Source organism: Podarcis pityusensis (genome assembly GCF_964106645.2).
Source record: "Podarcis pityusensis genome assembly, chromosome: 6".
In the NCBI taxonomy this organism is placed as follows: Eukaryota; Metazoa; Chordata; class Lepidosauria; order Squamata; family Lacertidae; genus Podarcis; species Podarcis pityusensis.
Window position 1 is genome coordinate 20819045 of NC_138030.1, and position 12225 is coordinate 20831269.

The 12225-nt window shown below is 41.1% G+C and overlaps 1 protein-coding gene across 2 annotated transcripts in view; it reads left to right on the plus strand.

Annotated features, from left to right (window-relative positions):
- Positions 1-12225, plus strand: part of ZMYND8 (zinc finger MYND-type containing 8) — an 84230-nt gene that overhangs the window by 2039 nt on the left and 69966 nt on the right. The gene's annotated exons all lie outside the window — the stretch shown is intronic.

The following is a 12225-nucleotide window of genomic DNA, read 5'->3' on the forward strand; positions in this document are numbered from 1 at the left end:
TGTAGCCAGTGTTTGCAGATCACACTGCTGTTAAAAAGCTCATAACAGGCCAGGCAGAAGTCTGGCAAGCCAAAATCCCTAAGGCGTTTTACCAAATAATTTTATTGAAATGAATCAGGTTCTATATCAGGAAATGAATACCAGGTTCTATAACCATTGTTTAGTCGTGTCCGACTTTTCGTGACCTCATGGACCAGAGCACGCCATTAGGAATTTGCATAACTTAAGAAAAAACTTGCCAGATTTGCATCTTAGTAAACTTACTCTTGTAACTTGCTGGCCTAGGAAACCTGTAGTAGTGTTATTATGTTTGCATGGGCATAGGTTCAATGTAAGCTTTAACACTTGATTTTTTAAAAAATGTATTGATTAAACATGTATCTCCCAATATTCAGTTCTTGTTCTGATCATATACTCAGCAGTGCACATAAAGTCAACATGCAGTAGGAAAGCAGAATCACACCTCTTCATCCTCCCTTGGGATTGGTACAGTCTAAAAGTTATATACATGTATTTGTTCCTATGTACGTGTCCTATTTATGTGCATTTTTAGCAAGTCTCTCCTGTATTGAGCTTTAAAGTTTGTGCATTTCTGATAGGCGCATATTGAACTGCATATGTTATGCTGACATGTGAAGCGGAGACAGGAAGGAAGTGTGTGGATATGATTCCAGTGTCCCTCCATGTGTTGATAATGTCTTCATTCTTTCTAGTTATTTTGTCCTGTTGTTGGGAGAATGATGGGAAGTTCTGGTGCCTCATTTCAGTCATCCTATTGGCATACCTTAACGGTGATGGCCAAACTTGGCCCTCCAGCTGTTTTGGGACTACAATTCCCATCATCCCTGATCACTGGTCCTGTTAGCTAGGGATGATGGAAGTTGGAGTCCCAAAACACTGGAGGGCCAAGTTTGGCCATCACTACCTTAAAGGTTGCAATAGCTGCTCCTGAAGATTGTTTTGTTGACGTTTCTGAATTGTTTTGTTTGTAAAGCTTTTTATTCCTTTTTATAATGTATATAAAACAGATAAAACAATTATAACAGATGAAAATCAAAAGATGAAAAACAAAACTATAAAACAGACATGTAGAATGTGTAGTTACATATGAGTTAAAATAATGACGTCCAAGTAAAAACTACCAACTTTAGCAGATCATGAAGTACCGGCATATTTCCAGATTTATCAGGCTTGTGACGAAGTTTGTCTGTATATGTCATAAAGGAATCCCAAATCACATAAAAATTGTCTGGAGGTTCTAGTCCTTGCTGAAATCTCAAATTATGGATGATTTTCTCCATTATAGCTATATTCCAGAGTGAGTGGTACCAAGTGTCCAGTGTAATATTTTAGGCTGTTTCTCATTAAGCTGCAGTTACTATTCATGCTGCCAAGATTTCTGTGCTACTGATAGTCATTTACTTAGTGGGTTTAAAAAAAAGAGTGGTATTCAGAAGTGAATGACATTTTCTGCAGAGCGGTATAGTAGGAACTTGCTTTTCCTGTAGGGAACAGTGAACGTGATCTGTCAGAGTGTCAGTTACTAAATAATATGTTTAGTGCTTGATAAACTTTCCTTCTGATGGGTACTTAAATTAACACTTTTCATACTAGCTAATCAATGACAGAAATTTCACACAAATGTGTTAATCTGTGACAGACATTTCAGAGATAAATATGGTCTGGTTGAACCCAGGGGAAAAGACTCTTCCTTAGGAAACTAATTAAGGGCCTTTCCACATTTACCATTGATAGAGGTATAATTTATGGGGGGTTTTTGGATTTTTTTGCTATACTGTCACATTAAATTGTCTTTATTCAGCTAGTATTCCACTGTACTAATACAATGTTTTGTTTTGTTTTGTTTTTGTGAAAGATCTGGAATGGATTCTCAATATTTTCTTTTGTGTGGCATGCGTACAAGCGTCATCCAGGTTTCTGTGTAGAAGGGGAGGTGGCTATTGAGCATGATTTGGGAGGCATCTGTTTTATGCCACTTTCTCTGACTAGTATGAGAAAGATATGACAGGTAGAGATGATGATTCTGAGTCAAAGTACAGGCACACACACCCCTTACATGTGTTCTATTCACGTGCTACCCCATATATGTGTGACGCTGGGAAATAATTAAATAAATAGAACCATACCAGGAAATGGTGGGAGAGAGCTAGAGAGTCATTGTGATTCCCGAGGAGACCCTTCCTGGAGCCCAAAGAGGGAGTCAGTGAGGGAAGAAGCAGCCCCGAAAACACCTGGGGCAGAGCAGAGATTTGTTTAGGCTGCTCAGCCTCCCCGCCTGGCAGCTGACATGCAAAATAGTGTAGCAGCAGCTGCTTTGCCACACAGCCTCCAGGCTCCAGCTTGCCTCAGGACTTCAGCTCTTTTTGAAGAGAGAGTTGTGTGGAAAGCGAGGGGGGGAGAGAGCTGGAGAACAGGAAAAAATGGGTGTTCAGAGACTTTTTAGAGGGTGTTCCCCCTTCATATGATTTCATTTATGTGTGCTGGGGCCCAGAACGTAACCCCTGCATGGGGGGGGGCAGGCTCCTGTCCCTGGCAGCAATTATTGGCTGTGAACAATATTTCATCACAATAGCCAGGTTTGTCATTGTTCAGCTAGACACGTAGTTCCTCTTTTAATCTCCTATATTTCCACAAGATTAGAATTCTGGAATATTAGCCCCCCCCCCTTTTGTTTTTGTAATATGCGATGGAAATGGGACAGATTTTTCATGAGGTTATTCTGGCCTCTCCGTACTGCAGACCATCTTGGTAAGATCATCAGTGCACCTCACATCACCAAAAAGCATCAATTGCTAAAGAATACACCTCTTAGATGTTTTCGATCTCTTGTAATTGAATACAGGTGTTAAGAACTGCTATGAGCTTATATTTGGCTGAACTTACTGAAGAAACTGCTTCTATTTCATTTTCTAAATATCCTGCATCCTATTCAGTTGAGTTCTTTATTTAAATGAACTATAAGGCTTACAAAACCAAAATCATTCTGTTTGTCTGTAATAGTTATTTTATACAGTTGTATTCACGTACTCAAGAATGTAATACTAATGGGTATTGATAATAAGAGTGTGTGCCTCAAGGCCTAGAAGAACCAGGTTCCTTGAGAATAAGGGCTCTCAGAAGCAAGGAACCTTGAAAGTTGGGCTAACAAGTTGAAGCTAGGTCTGGACGACTATAAACTACTGTATTTTTCGCTCTATAAGGCGCACCGGACCATAGGACGCACCTTGTTTTAGAGGGGGAGAACAAGAAAAAAAAATTCTCCCCCTCTCTGCCCAGCGCCCCTTCAGCAAAGCGGCAGGAGGCACTGCGCAGAGAGGGGGAGAATTCCCCCCCTTGTTCTCCCCCTCTAAAACAAGGTGCCGTTCAAGGTGCGTTCAGTCGCCTTCTGGCAGCTACCTTGGAAGCCTGGACAGCGAGAGGGGTCGGTGCGCACCAACCCCTCTCACTCTCCAGGCTTCAGGTTCTTTTTGAGCTGGTCTTTGGGGCTGGCGGGGTGAAGCCCACTGCCAGTCCCAAAGAGCAGGTTGGGGAGCAGCGGAAAGGCGAGCTTCTCGAGGCTGCCGGGGAAGCCTGGGGCTATGGCTTCTTTAGCCCCGCGCACCCTCTCCCTGCTGGTGAAGTGGCGCGCGGCTAAAGAGACTGGCCACGTCAGTCCGTTCTCCCTCCTGAGGAAAAGCCCGCAAGAGCAGCGCGGAGCTTGTGTGCAGCTTTGGGGGGCTTTTCCTGCCTGCCTCCCCCCTGCACTTGCTCCATAGGACGCACACACATTTCCCCTTCATTTTTGGAGGGGGAAAAGTGCTTCCTATAGAGCGAAAAATACGGTACATCATGCTCCATTTGAAGACTGTTAGTTGTGGAACAATATTGATTCTCAGCTGTGTGCAACCCAGTTTCTGGTTGCTTCCCTGGCTGTCACCTACTAATACCTTGCTCTTGGACTACAGTACTCTGCTGTGTTTGACCTTGGCTTTGTTTCATGATTCTGCTATTGGACCATGCCCACTTTTGGGCTGCCTCACTGTGGACTGCTCAACCTTGACTCATTCTTAAGACCTTGTGTATTTGAATTGCCTTGTTACCCAGCTGCTACCTTGGACCTCCAGAGTTTGGCCAGGCCTTGTCCTGGGAATGTAACATCCCTGGGCTTTTTTGGCTCGGGGGCCAAGCCAGGACCAGACCATTACATGTGGATGGGTACATACTCTTAACTGAATTGAAACTTGGAGGAGTGTCACACAAAGGCTGAATTGCAGTAGGTGCATTCATTGAGCTGGGTACTTGAACAAGGTCTAAAATAATTTCATTTTTCCCATTCACCTTGGAATATGGTATTTCCCTGTCTTATGATTCAGTAGATGTACACTCTTCACCATGGGAATATTCTTAACAATTGCAGGAGGACCTCTGTGTGTGTGTGCACGCGCGTGCGCATGTGCATATGCATGCATGCGTTGCCAATGACTTATTTGTTTAACCGTATACATTTAAGTTCTTTACATTTTGTGTGGCTATGCAACTCTTGCTTCAGACTGATACTTCAGAGATGTTTAAAACTACAGCCCTTGCTCTTTTTTAATAAAACTTTTTCATGACTCTAGAGTAAGGCAACACAAGAGGGTGCTATATTTCTATTAACGCAAGAGGAGAAAGCAGAAGCAGTTATTAACACCCTGCATTACTCCTCTCCTCTAAGTTACTCTCTTATTTTTTTTAGTTAAGTAGGTGATACACTAGGTAACTTGGAGTATGGAGTACATTAAGGTAGAAGATGACACAAGCAGAGCAACCATTTAACAGTTGTTTATGGTACAAGTATCTGGGTGATATTTGATTAAGTCATATATGGAATGGACTTAAAGGTCAGTCATGACTATCTTAAGTCCATTGATTTCAGTGGATCTACTCAGAGTATGACGTAGTTGGCTATAGCAGGCTGTACTTGGAAATGATTTAAGACTACAGCTAGAATTTAATTTAAATTTAAGCAATACATAGAGTAACTCCAAAAGGCCCTATCACAAAAAATATGATATGTAAGAATGAATTTGCGGGTTCTCAACCCAACTTGGATGAACAGCATTTTTAATTTCTGTCCTAAGTATACTTTATTGGAAGCAAATACTTGATTTATAGTTACAATCAAAATTATTCTACCCCCATTGCAAATCAGCTTTATTATCAAATTTTACAGACTTTCAGCTGCTTGCAATGAGCAGATCAAACAAAAGCAATTGAAATAGCTCAACACAATGGATACTTAAAGTGATTTCCCCAAAATCAGCAGAAAATGCAACTTATACTGGCTTCTCCAGTCTCACTATTATTTCACCCCCTGAATAGAATCCTTCACAGCAGCACAAATACAGCAGGTGTTGTCTCAAGCACACTTGATGCAACTAATCAAGGGCTTCGTTAGTTGCAACAGGTGTTCTTGAGGTGGAACACAGCAAACCCCTAGCCAGCTCAGGTATTTCATGAGTGTCAAATTTGGCTGCATATTAGAAATATGACTAAGTTAAGAGAATGGTCCAGGAAGGTAAGAGAAGAGATAATTGCCCTTCACAAACAAGGAGCAGGATACAAAAAGAGAGTAAAGGCACTGAATGTTCCTAGAGACACCACTGGAAGCATAGCTCACAAGTTCAAAGTTAAAGGAACAGTTGTTACACTATCTCAGGCATAGGCAAACTCGGCCCTCCAGATGTTTTGGGACTACAATTCCCATCATCCCTGGCCACTGGTCTTGTTAACTAAGGATCATGGGAGTTATAGTCCTAAAACATCTGGAGGGCCAAGTTTGCCTATGCCTGCACTACCTGGACAGGGCAGAAAAAGGAAGCTACAGTAAGTGCAGCCAACTTACTTCCAGATAAATGTATTCAGGGCTGAGATGTTTGACAAACTTCACAAGATAGATAATAGCCAAAAGATGCAATCCTAACCAGTCCCTGCAATGGGGTGAGCTCCTGTTGCTTGGTCCCTGCTCCTGCCAACCTAGCAGTTCGAAAGCACATAAAAGTGCAAGTAGATAAATAGGTACCGCTCCGGCGGGAAGGTAAACGGTTTTTCCATGCTCTGCTTTGGTTCTCCAGAAGCAGCTTAGTCATGCTGGCCACATGACCCGGAAGCTTTCATGCCAGCTCCCTCTGCCAGTAAAGTGAAATGAGTGCCACAACCCCAGAGTTGTCCACAACTGGACCGAACGGTCAGGGGTCCCTTTACCTTTTTACTTTTGAGTAGACTTGGCTAGAATTGCAGCCTAATCTGCAACATTGGGTAACCATAACTAGGGCCAACTCAAACTTAGGGAATGGGAATTTGGGATAAAAGAGAAGAAGACACTTGAGCTGAATGAATTACTGTTGCTAGGCATCTTTCTTGTGTAGAGGTTCTTTTGCTCAGACAGACAAATACTGAAGTATAGCAACCCACAAATATTCTAGTAAGCCATCCAGCCTGTATATACATAGTGTTCCAGGGTGACAGCAGGGGCCCTAGCAAGGTTTTCACTTGGAAGAAATTATTACTTCTTATAGACTAGCAGACAACTAGAAGCGTACGTTAACCAATGCCACACATTTGAAGTTTAAGCAGATGGATTTTTCCTTTCTTTGAAGCTTAAGTGGCTAATTTGGTCTGACAATTCTCAGCTTAGTGGTTTTTTTTTTTGTTATTTTCATAGTTTAACTATAAAGAAAAATTGTGGTCATACACATTTTCATTGTTGGGTAGTAATCACCATCAGTGTTTTCCATCATCACATCTGCATCCCACCCCCTTATCTGTTTCTAGAGAACTAATCTCATGAACAAGCAATTGCCTTTTTGCATTTCACATCAGGACAGCTAATAACATTATACAAATTATGTAACTGAGGGCATCCCCACAGCCACAAGAAGTATATGTGTACACAAAGAACAAAACCAGGAACATGCATCAAGCTGAAATGGATTTTTTTTATTATTAAAACAAGAAAAATAGCAAGCAGTTTGTTATGTGGGTCAATTGGTTCTAAATTTCTTCCTTCCAGTAGAGTTAACTGGTATTTTGGGTTATGGCAGTGGCAGCAGGAGCTTCTTGTCAGCAGCAGTTGTCATGTACTTGCAGACTTCAGTAGCAACACCCATTAGTTAGCACTTGCCTGGTTCAAGCATGTGTGCCTAGAACTGCACTACACAGAATGTCTGCAAAGCAGTGTCTTGGAATGCTGATTAGGGTGAATTCTTCTGCCCCACAATTTCTCACCCAAATTGTTTTTTCCCTCTGGTAGTTGGATTTATTTCTGATCTTGATGCCAAGCAGGAGTAATGTGGCTGGAAGGAATGGGTTGTGAGGGGAAATCAGTGAGAGGCAGAAAGGTTTGACACCCCTTACTTGACTTACAATCACTTCTCTATCTTACCACTTTATCTTACCATAACCTGTGCTCTAAGACGTGGGTCATAAATGTTATGTTTTACTTTGGCACCCATACAATTGGTCATGAGCAGTGTAGTAGCATTGCACCTATTGTCTCCAGTGTTGCCTGCTCATCCTTTAAAAAATACTAAATATCAAAACCCTTATGAAGCTGACATCATCCCACAGTTGCATGCAGTAGTCTGCCTTTATCTTCTTAACCCCACCTCTCATTGCTCCGAGGTCTTTGGAAATTAAGTCATGCCAGTAGCCTTTTGAGTCCCAATAAGAGAGTGTGGTTTTTGGCTAAGTTAGGAGTAAACATTCCTTCTGACCTTGAATGCATTTAATAGTAACAGACTTCACCATGGCTAAATCATATCTTATTGTTTCCTTTAAAAGTATTTTCTTCTTTGTCTGAAATTAACACCACATTAAGGTGGAATGATATATGAAAAATTGCATTACATGAAAAATCTCCCTTGTACACTCATTTTTTGAAAGAAAAATCAAGGGTAACATCTTTTGATGTGATTTTATTGAATATATAAAGGTAAAGGTACCCCTGCCCGTACGGGCCAGTCGTGTCCGACTCTAGGGTTGTGCGCTCATCTCACTTAAGAGGCTGGGAGCCAGCGCTGTCCGCAGACACTTCCGGGTCACGTGGCCAGCGTGACGAAGCTGCTCTGGCGAGCCAGCACCAGCACAGCACACAGAAACGCCGTTTACCTTCCCACTATAAAGCGGTATCTATTTATCTACTTGCACTTAGGGGTGCTTTCGAACTGCTAGGTGGGTAGGAGCTGGGACCGAAAGACGGGAGCTCACCCCGCCGTGGGGATTCGAACTGTCAACCATACGATTGGCAAGTCCTAGGCACTGAGGTTTTACCCACAGCGCCACCCACGTCCCATTGAATATATATAAAGAGAAATTTACATTGGCCTTTTCCACAAGTCTCTCAAGAAATTTGGGATAAGTAACGTCTAATTGGTTGAAAATATTTTGTAATGTAATATAGAGCCTTTTATTTTTGGTACTCCTTGTGCCTCTGATAGTTTCAGTTATAGATTTATGTTTCTGTATATCTTGTAAGTCATGTGTGCCACACGCCTTGTTCTCCCATTTCTTATGATGGTACCCTCCACTTACCTGTCTGTATCTTATCACAAGCATCCAGATAACCTGCTTTATTATTTTTTCTTGTGAATGTAACATCTCATGCCAGCCTTGGTTTGGTTTAGTTTTTGTGTTTGTCTCATGAAATTCTATTTTGTTATTTGGATAACATTTAATAAAACTAGAAAGATGTTGATGAGTAAAGATGTTGTATTTGAGCTCTGCAGTATGTTCTAATTCTCGAGTGTTTATATTTTGAATAGTTTTAAAGTCAGTTGGCTCAGCAGTGTTAATTGCAATATGCAGGCATGTAGCATATCTGTATTATCTGTTTTACTTTCATGCAGCCGTAAAAGCCAAATAGAATCATAGAACTGTAGTGTTGAAAGGGACCACAAGGGTCATCTAGTCCAACCCCTGCAATGCAATAATACTTTTCCCAACGTGGGGTTTGATCCCCTGACCCTGAGATTAAGAGTCTCATAATCTACCAACTGAGCTATGCCAGCTGCATATTTTAATTGGAGAACAGACTCTGGGAAAGTAGTTGTTTTGGCTCAGCATTTAGCTGATAAGGAATGTTTAGCTGCCTCATCTTGCCTGAAGTATGGTGATAGACCATGAGGATTCCCTGGGAACCTTTGTTGTTTTTAATTTATTTTTGCTTTTAACTTTTTAGTTTTTTAAAATGATTTTACTGTGTAGTTTTATGTTTTTATATAAACTGTTGGAATATATATTTTGATACAGTGGTATATAAATATTTTTTATAAATAATAATTCAAAAAACAAAATGCTGATGGTCCAGAAAAGCTGAAAGGTGATCAGTAAGGAAATTCTTTCCAAGTGTAACTAAGCCTCTGCTGCATGCTTGTCCTCCAGAACAATATGAATTTCTAAAATAGTATATTACTGCACATCACGCAGCATATGAAAAAAGGAACTGTGCCAGTTTTGAGTATTAGCATTGCCCTTTTAATCTCCCCACACCCCCATACACAGGCAGCATTGGGCCATTATTCCTCAGAATTCTTGCGACTAACTGCTTTAATACTGCCTTGGTCCAAAAGAGGCCATTATACTCTTTAGTACTTAAGGAGTATCCTGCAGCTGAAGTACAAGAGGTTTCATATGGGGGAAGGTTGCCTATCTGAAGGTGTCTGTCTGCCTACTCATGAAAATAATGATTTTGATGTGGAGTGTTTTTAAACAAGCTACCTCCCAAGTGAAGTTGACATGGTACAAGAGGTGAGAGGACTTCACCATGTAGCCTCAGTGGATAGAAGTGCCTTTTACTGACTGACTGGTTCAACAGCTGTGGTCATTCCTGGACTTTTTCAGTACTTGCCACAGTAGCTGCTTTTAGTACTGTACAGTACATTGCAACATGAATGCTCCAGGAGTGAGACTTTTGTTAGAATATAACACCTGTGCTCAGAGATCTGCACCGGCTGCCAATTTGCTCCTAGGCCAAGTTCAAGGTGTTACTATTAGTATATAAAGCCCTTAACAACTTGGGACATGTTTATTTATGGGATCGCCTTACCTTACATGTGTCCACTCAACCACTTTCATCAGTGGAATTGGTACTACCTACAGGTGCCACAGGGACGCGCGTGGCGCTGTGGGTTAAACCACAGAGCCTAGGACTTGCCAATCAGAAGGTCGGCGGTTTGAATCCCAGCAATGGGGTGAGCTCCCATTGTTCGGTCCCTGCTCCTGCCAACCTAGCAGTTTGAAAGCACATCAAATTGCAAGTAGATAAATAGGTACCGCTCCGGCGGGAAGGTAAACGGTGTTTCCGTGTGCTGCTCTGGTTCGCCAGAAGCGGCTTAGTCATGCTGGCCGCATGACCCGGAAGCTGTCTGCGGACAAACTCCGGCTCTCTCGGCCTATAGAGAGAGATGAGCGCGCAACCCCAGAGTCATTCATGACTGGACCTAATGGTCAGGATTCCCTTTACCTTTACCTTTACCTTTACCGGTGCCACATAATACCTGTTTTGCATTTGTAAGAACTTGATAATTTAGTGTAGCAGTTCCTGAACTTTGGAACTCCCTGTCTATTGAGATCAAGCAGGCAGCCTTCACTGTACTGTACTATTTTTGACACCTGCTAAAAACATTTATGTTTAGACAGACCTACCCAGATGCTTAGAAAGTTGGGATAGTTTTAATCTGTTTTAGTATTTTAACTTTTGAATGTTTTAAAGTATGGTTGTGAATCTTTCTTGATTTTACTGTTTTATCTTTTGTAAACTGCTTTCAGGGTCTTTTTTTACAATCAAGCAGTGTATAAATTTTATCAAGTAAATATAGTCAATTCATGCACGTTACAACTTGCCATTAGTACACTGGATCACAAGCCAGGATAGAACCAGAGCAGTCCTTTACTGATGGCATCAGCTTTGTTAGGACACTTGAGAGTTAACAAGTTTAATCAGAAAGGCTTTCACACCATGTCAAGATCCTGTTGCAAGCAATGTGAGTTTACTTGCTGTTTTTCAAGTTGTCTGTAGGAAGATGAGGAATGTGCAGTCTTTGCTAGAACAAATATCCCAAGCCACAAAAATGAAAAAAAATATTTTGTTCAAATAGGCAAAAAACAATGCACAGATATGACCTCCAGCTTTTCTGCATGCTAGAAAACTGGTTCATCTTACTCAAGTGTTTCAGGCAGCTGGTTTGCTGAGCTGTAGATCAAAATATCAGTCTTTTAAGGCAGGGTTAATAGTTTGACTGAGAACAATTCCAGAAATGCAAAACCTCTAACCCAGCCATTTATCTATTTGAAACATGAGATTCTATGGGTGGAGTCTAGCTTTCTTTTAAATAGTCTGCTGTATAATTCAAGGCAACCATATAGCTATCTGTAAGCAATTGCATCAGACACTGCAACCCAATGTTATTAAAATGGAGATGAAGGAGTTTGTGCTAATGGAAGACAAGAAGTATTCAGAACCCACACAAAAAAATGGGAAACATTTTGTTTAAAAACAAGTATATACTTGCAAATCCTATTTCACTAGAGCTAACAGAGCAATGGGTTGAATGTTTACACGCGGAAGGATAAGGCACAGTAGAACATGGCTGCTTAAGGCAGAAGTTCTCTCAAACTTTCTACTCACAGGGCCCACTTGAGATGGCTAAAATTTATTAAGGCCCATTAGTCTCAAAATGGTGGTACAGAGGTAGAGCACAAAATGGAGATAAAATTTGACATAATCAGGTAGGAATTGCTGACATTACTTTCTAATGATATCTGTTCCATCTTTGGAAATTGCTAAGTTCTTCATCACAAAATTTTGCTTGTGTCAAGGAGTTCCATAGTTCAGCTTTCCTCAAGCTAAGTACAGAGGTTTGCTGTAGAGGTATATATCCAGATATTTTTACTCATGTCCTGTAATTTCTTCCATACGCTTTTTAAACTAAATTTTTACCTAATTCCCAGCCCAAATTTATTTCATTAATCATCATTGGTCCTTTTGCATTCACTTGTTCCTCCTATAAAAGCTTTTACACTATCTGGCTAGGTCACTTTCCAGTTCATATGAGGAAGCTGTTTTTCCATGTCCCCAGGGTCAGAAAAGAGACATCTGCCCATAGATATCAATGGAAATTAAATATTTTTATGTAGATGGAATTAAATAATTTAATGTAGTGTGCCCACATTCACAGTCTCCCCCCA